This window comes from Pinus tabuliformis, chromosome 3_2, assembly GCF_031772625.1.
Source record: "Pinus tabuliformis cultivar Carrire ecotype Pingquan chromosome 3_2, CPIR1, whole genome shotgun sequence".
In the NCBI taxonomy this organism is placed as follows: domain Eukaryota; kingdom Viridiplantae; phylum Streptophyta; class Pinopsida; order Pinales; family Pinaceae; genus Pinus; species Pinus tabuliformis.
Genome location: NC_142302.1, coordinates 81,188,334 through 81,196,393, shown reverse-complemented (window position 1 = coordinate 81,196,393; position 8,060 = coordinate 81,188,334).

The window sequence follows — 8,060 nt, the reverse complement described above, 5'->3', positions numbered from 1 at the left end:
AAAACCATATGCTTCCGGTATGTCCACAACAACTATCCTGACACATTGGTGGACTTACTCAGATGATCACGTATCGTAGTTTACCAATGATTGGTACCAATGTTCGATCGAGTTGGATGATTCTTGTGGAAGTTTCGCTCCATTGTGCATTGATCTTCTTAGCAATGGAGAGTGGCATGACATTGGCTGCTGCTCCAGAATTAACCAAGAAATTGTGAACATTATAGTTCAAAACTTCAAATAAGAGTAGGAATGGAGGGCAACCTAAGTTTTATTTTTCCATCCGGAGTGTGTTGAGCACACTAGATAGTGATCCGAAAGGTGTACTTACTGTTAGTTTCAGTCTTTTCAGCCTTCCTCCAGTGATCAAACATGCTCTTACAAAGTGATTTTAAGGTGTCAAGGTCAAATTTTATCATGTCAGTGAGTCTTCAAGTAAAATTTGGTCATTAGGCATTAGGTCTAGGGTTTGCTTTCACTCCTTTCAAAGTTATCCAAATGTCGGTCTATGTCACTATTCAGCTGAGTCTACCATCATTCAGAGGGTTGTCATCATCATTTCAGGTTCCAATGGGTCATTTTACACCTTGTTCATGCTTCAGTTGCGCCTAGGTAAGGTCATTTCCCTCTCCTAGGGTTTTGAAGGCAATTTCTCTTGGATGGTCAAATCATCAGCAAAACTTGTATCCTGATGTTCATCCACCTTCCCCTATCCTTAATGTACCTTATTAAACACTTCCCATCACTGATATTCCCCAAATTCCTCATTTTCGCACAAACCCTAGTTTCTTGCTACAACTTGGCAAATTTCTAAGTTGGACCTGTGTTTTTCCTTTTTGGACCCCTTCCCCTCACTCAATATTTGAAATTCCACTTTCCCCTACTTCCTAAAATCCCTCCCTACTTCCAAGAATTTTTCCAAGAATTTAGAAGCCCCTTATCCCCTTCATTTCGCTTCATTTCGACAAATCCCCTGTTTTGCACATCGGGATAGGTTTTACTCCAATGATGTTTCTGAGCAATAAAATATGAATTTGGGAAAACCGAGAGTGGTTTCTGTCTAAAATAATACAAGTAATAAAAACCTCCTTCACTTTTTACACAGGTGTCATTGTTTTAGAGAAATTTCAAAAATACAGTTTCCTTGGGAGAATTGATGCACCTCTGAAGTGACCTTGGTAAAATCAAGTTTTCTCCTAGCTTGGCTGGTCAAATTACTTTCTTGATGAGTTAAATGATACATAGACACAAATATCTTTCCAATGAGCTATCATGAGGCCAATTTGGAGTTGAGGAAGGCTTTCAAACGTTGACTGAAACAACACTTTTCCTTGAGGCAGCCTCATTTGGCACATTTTGACCAGTCTTGGCAGATTTGACTTTTGATAGGGAAAATGAACTCCAAATTGAAACATTCTAGTCGCGTTAGAAAGTAGACTCAAATACCTATCCAACAAGCTATCCTGAACCCAATTTGGACATGGAGAGGGCCTCCAAAAGTTTTCTGGAAAGAGGCACGGCGCACTGGGAAGGCGCGGCACATTGGGTAGTAATTTCCACTGTAAATTTACACTGGCGCGACGCAGTGGGAAGGCGCAGCCCATTGGGCTAAAAAAGCCTGATTTCTCTCAAAAACTCACTAAAATTTCCAAAATCACTCAACTCTTATAGTGTGCAAGTAATTTAAGCCCTCTTCCTTGCTACTGAAAGAGTTTTTCATGCAATTTATGATGGTTGTGTAAAAGAAAATTCCAACCCTAATACTTTGCAAGTTGTGCTCACAAACAAGTGCTTAGGGTTTTTAGCTGGTGTTTTGATGCCAAATTCCATTCCCTCACTTCCACACTCTTTGTTTCCCACATTCATTTTCTAGTTTCATCACCATACCCCTAATTCCCATATCCCTAAATTCACTAACCCTATATTCCTAACTCCCACTATCCCAAACCCTAGCTGTTATCCCTAAAGCTCCCTCATTCACTCCTAAGCCCCTTTTTCATATCCCTAAGTCACATCATTCCCTATCATTCCTATTTCCCTATCTCATGTATAAAATCCCAAGTTACTCCAACATTCAGTGGTTGTCCCCTCCTCCAAAGTTTGTCAAATCGTCAAAGGGCAAACTACCACTTGGCAAGACTTCATTGTTCCCACTGTCCCATTTTTGCCATAATCCCTCATTTCCCTTTGGCACACATTTGGCACTGAAACAAGACACCAAGTTCTCATTTCTCATTCTCAACAAACCAAACATACACTTGGCATAGACTTTCAACACCATGGAGGCGGGCACCCATACATTATATGACTAAGACAGTGACTTTACAACTGAAACTGCATGCACCAGGAGGACACTAAAACGCCATAAAAGGGAGGTTAGACTCTGAATCTTGGCCAAAGCCTCTTTTGCTGAGCATGATGCTTGATGAGGCACCTTTAGTCCAAATTTCAAGAAATTTGGGGCATTTTTGATATTTTGGCAAATTTTGGTACAAAAAACATGGTTTTTCTTCCTATTTGCCGCGGCACGTGGCGCGCGCTTTTGCTAGGGAGCTCCAAATCACAAAAAGTTTACATTTCTGGATTTTTCATGAAAAATCATGGTTTCTGGTGCATGGCCAAGAAATTTGGGCAAGTTTTGAGTCCTCAGGAGGTCAAAAAACACTCAAAAAATGACCTTTCTACCCCTATTTTGAAACACAGGAAGCAGTCCTGGGAGATTGAAGTTTTGGAGGGGAAAATGGGAACCAAATTCAGAAATTCTACTTGGGTTGGAAAGTAGACATGCAGGGCTTTCTAAAAAGCACACTTGGGCTCAATTTGGAGTTCAGGAAGTGCCTCAAAATCAGCTCCAAAATGGCACAACGCATACAGATTTTGGTGCGGCGCATAGAGAATTTTGGCTTGTTTTTCACTGTTCAGCTCAGCAATTCGCCCAGTTTTAACTCGTTTTGTTTCTTGAAGTTATTCTTGACTTCTCATAATGTAATTTGACAACCATGATGTAATATTGGCACATTTTTACTTGTTCTAGAAGATTCATTCACCAAAAGGTGAAATGTGAGTGAATGAATCAGTTTCCTAGCATATAGGGGTAAGTTGTTTGACTACCTAGTTTTCAGTTCCTTGTTTAGAATTGGTTCAAACAACTCCTAGAATGATGAGATCAACCACTAGAGGCAAGGGAATAGGTTTTGCTTGTCTATATTATGTAATTTCTAAGTCATTTTCATGGTTGGACACTTGGGATTGCTTTGGCATATCATTGTACATTCTATCTCTGCATTTTTGGCTAAGGAAAGACCAGGGTTTTGCAGCACTGTTTGGGATCCATGTGGCTTTATGTTTTGATGGTGTTCTTCTCTAAGTAATTGTAAGTTCATTAGTGTTATGTGTATCATTTTCCTGTGTCTTCTTCTGAATTTCAACAAATGAGTGATTAAGGTAAAATCCATTAACTGCTATGCTCTGCTTTTGAATTTGTTTAAATTTCCATGTTTTCATATGTTTAAGGAGAATTCTTGACTCTATTTCTCTCCTTAGCTCCTCACCAGTCTGATCTATTCATTCAATCACTTTAAAGCATCAAAACGATTTCCTTCCTTGCCCCAATCAGAACTCTGCAGAAACTGTGCCTCATCCCCAAGCCCAATTTGCCTTTCCCTGTTTCCAGCACAAAACCCCCAAAAACTTAAATCAAATCCTTGGCACTTCATACCTAGCCTAAGATCAGTTGTTAAACAGTCATCTCGAGCCCCATCGCTTGTCTTTTGCTGAGATTGACCTGGAGAGAGCCCTTTCCTGTCCTCGTAGAGCTAGCTATGAGGCTGAGCGTGGTTTGATGTGGACCTAGAACCTTTTCTTTTCAGCCTGAGACAAATCTAGGCTCTAACATAGTGGCGACCGTACTGGGGAAGAAAATGGTTTGCTTGTTGATCTCATTTGTTTTATAAGCTACAGACGGAGCTTGAAGTTATGCCAAGTAGCCTTCGAAACGCTTTTGCTTTGCATTAGCGGAAGTAGATAAATGCTAATTCAGTCAATCTCCGGTCTAGCTTGTAAATATGGCATCTAACTTGTTAATTTCCCCAGTACATGTATCAAGTTCAGATCTAATTGTTGATGGTGGACAACGATCAGACATAAGAAGGCTGAAATCATTCACCTGGCGATTCCATTCAATGAAAAATCTAGAAATCAATGCTTCATGGTGACTCCACTGTAGGAAGATCAGTAGCTTTAAGATTTTCAAGATGGAACGGGTTGCAAGAAGATACGCTCCCATGAGCTGAGATCGCATTCCGAGTTTTCCAAATAAAATTCCCAAGGTAGATTGGCAAAAGAATTTGCCTATGTTTAAAGATGATGATAGGAAGGATGCTACCTTACATCTGGTTAGATTTCACATACATATTCGCAAGTTGAAGGTTCATTTTCCTGAAGACAGCTTGATGAAGATATTCATGGCCACTTTGGAAGGTGAAGCCCGATCTTGGTATGAAATTTTGCTGCCTGCTTGTATTTATTGTTTAAAAGATTTTCATGCAATATTCTTTGAAAGGTATAAAGAATCATATCCATCCTTGGCTATAGTTTAGGATTGTTGTAGCCATGTTCATAGTTTTATTGAAAATCTTGAGAAAGTTTATGAAGATGATAATTTCAGTGATGAAGGAGATCATGGTCAATTATGTTTTTGGATGCCCAGTTACAAGTATCTATTGTTGACCAAAAGATCTGATTAGGAGAATCAATCAAGAAGGCATCTACTGGATTGGTTACATTGGAAAGCTCATTACACATGATTGTACATATTTCATTAGTATGCAGGTAGTTGTCATCATGATTTGAAATCTTGATGGACTGCTGCCCTTCAATAAGCTTTGTAAGTTCTTGTTTTAGTTAAGTCAGTCACGAGTCATTTGTGAGTCAGTTTTCAATCATCTTGGTTTCATAATTGAGTCGGTTTGAATCAAGTTTTAGTCAGCAAATGAGTCAAAGTCTTGTGTTGTTTGTCGAAATAATGACTCCATTGCCCAATGGATAAGGCACTGGTCTGCTCTCCCAAAGATCTGTCGTTCTTGGCAGCTCCAAGAAGCTACCATCCCCATTGGAGCCAATGTTAGTTTCAGTCTTTCCAGCCTTCCTCTAGTGATCAAACATGCTCTTACAAAGTGATTTTAAGGTATCAAGGTCAAATTTTATCATTTCAGTGAGTCTTCAAGTAAAATCTGGTCACTAGGCATTAGGTATAGGGTTTGCTTTCAATCCTTTCAAAGTTGTCCAAATGTCGGTATATGTCACTATTCAGCTAAGTCTACCATAATTCAGAGGGTTTTCATCATCATGTTAGGTTCCAATGGGTCATTTTACACCTTGTTCATGCTTCAGTTGCGCCTAGGTAAGGTCATTTCCCTCCATGGAAAATTTTAGGGGCTAATGTTCACCCAGTGGGCTAATTTTCCATGATTTTTCCACAAAAAAGATTCGCCAATTTCCAATTTTATAAAAGATGATTCGCCCAAATTTTAGAATATAAAATTATTTTACCTTAAAAATCGCCAACATTATATAGAGACTATATATAAAATAATTATAAATTTGATTAATTTTACAAATATATTAATAAACATTTATAATTTGCATATTAGGGATTAGTGAGATTCGCCAATGTTTTAAACTTCAAGAAAAATTTTCATCCTTAAAATTTTCCTTGTTTCCCTCTCCTAGGGTTTTGAAGGCAATTTCTCTTGGATGGTCAAATCATCTGAAAAACTTGTATCCTGAAGTTCATCCACCTTCCCCTATCCTTAATGTACCTTATTAAACACTTCCCATCACTGAGATTCCCCAAATTCCTCATTTTCGCACAAACCCTAGTTTCTTGCTACAACTTGGCAATTTTCTATGTTGGACCTGTGTTTTTCCATTTTGGACCCCTTCCCCTCACTCAATATTTGAAACTCCACTTTCCTCTACTTCCTAACATCCCTCCCTACTTCCAAGAATTTTCCCAAGAATTTAGAAGCCCCTTATCCCCTACATTTCGCTTCATTTCGACAAATCCCCTGTTCCACACATCGGGATAGGTTTTACTCCAATGATGTTTCTGAGAAATAAAAGATGAATTTGGGAAAAATGAGAGAGGTTTTTGTCAAAAATAGGCCAAGGAAGAAAAAAATCATTCACTTTTTGCACAGGTGTCATGGTTTTAGAGAAATGTCAAAAATACAGTTGCCTTGGGAGAATTGATGCAATTCTAAAGTGACCTTGGGAAAATAATTTTTTCGCCTAGCTAGGTTGGTCAAATGACTTTCTTTATGAGTCAAATGATAACTAGAGACAAAGAGCTTTCCAATGAGCTATCATAAGCCCAATTTCGAGTTGAGAAAGGCATTCAAAAGTTGACTGTAACATCACACTTCCTTAAGGCAGCCTCATTTGGCACATTTTGACCAGTCTTGGCAGATTTGATTCTTGATAGGGAAAATAAACTCCAAATTGAAAAATTATAGTTGGGTTGGAAAGTAAACTCAAATACCTTTCCAACTAGCTATCCTTCACTCAATTTTGACAACGGTAAGGTCTCCATAAGTTTCCTGGAAAAAGGCACGGCGCACTAGGAAGGCGCGGCACATTGGGTAGTAATTTCCAGTGTAAATTTACACTGGCGCGGCGCATTGGGCTAAAAAAGCCTGATTTCTCTCAAAAAATCCCTCAAATTTCCAAAATAACTCAACTATTCTAGTGTTCAAGTAATTTAAGCCCTCTCCCTTTCTATTGAAGGAGTTTTTCATGAAATTTATGGTGGTTGTGTAAAAGAAAATTCAAACCCTAATACCTTGCAATTTATGCTCACAAACAAGTGCTTAAGGTTTGTAGTTGGTGTTTTGTTGCCAAATTCCATTTCATCACTTCCACACACTTTGTTTCCCACATTCATTTTCTATTTTCATCCCCATATCCCTAATTCCCATATCCCTAAATTCACTAACCCTATATTCCTAACTCCCACTATCCCAAACCCTAGCTGTTATCCCTAAAGCTCCCTCATTCACTCCTAAGCCCCTTTTTCCTATCCCTAAGTCACATCATTCCCTATCATTCCTATTTCCCCATCTCATTTGTAAAATCCCAAGTTACTCCAACATTCAATGGTTGTCCCCTCCTCCAAAGTTTGTCAAATCGTCAAAGGGAAAACTACCACTTGGCAAGACTTCATTGTTCCCACTGTCCCATTTTTGCCACAGTCCCTCATTTCCCTTTGGCACACATTTGGCATTGAAACAAGACACCAAGTTCTCATTTCTCATTCTCAACAAACCAAACATACACTTGGCATAGACTTTCAACACCATGGAGGCGGGCACCGATACATTATATGACCAAGACAGTGACTTTACAACTGAAACTGCATGCACCAGGAGGACACTAAAATGCCATAAAAGGGAGGATAGACTCCGAATCTTGGCAAAAGCCTCTTTGGCTGAGCATGATTCTTGATGAGGCACCTTCAGTCTAAAATTCAAGAAATTTGGGGCATTTTTGGCATTTTTGGCAAATTTTGGTACAAAAAACAGGGTTTTTCTCCCTATGCGTCGCGCCACATGGCGTGCGCTTTTTCTAGGGAGCTCCAAATCACAAAAAGTTTACATTTCTGGATTTTTAATGAAAAATTATGGTTGCTGGTGCATGGCCAAGAAATTTGGGCAAGTTTTGAGTCCTCAGGAGAACAAAAAACACTCGAAAAATGACCTTTCTGCCCCTATTTTGACACACAGGAAGCTGTCCTGGGAGATTGACGTTTTGGAGGGGCAAATGGGCACCAAATTCAGAAATTCCACTTGGGTGGGAAAGTAGACAGGGAGGGCTTTCCAAAAAGCACACTTGGACTCAATTTGGTGTTCAGGAAGTGCCTCAAAATCAGCTCCAAAGTGGCACGATGCATACAGATTTTGGCGCGGCGCATAGAGAATTTTGGCTTGTTTTTCATTGTTCAGCTCAGCAATTCGCCACGTTTTGAGCAGTTTTGCTTATTGAAGTTATTATTGAATTTTCAT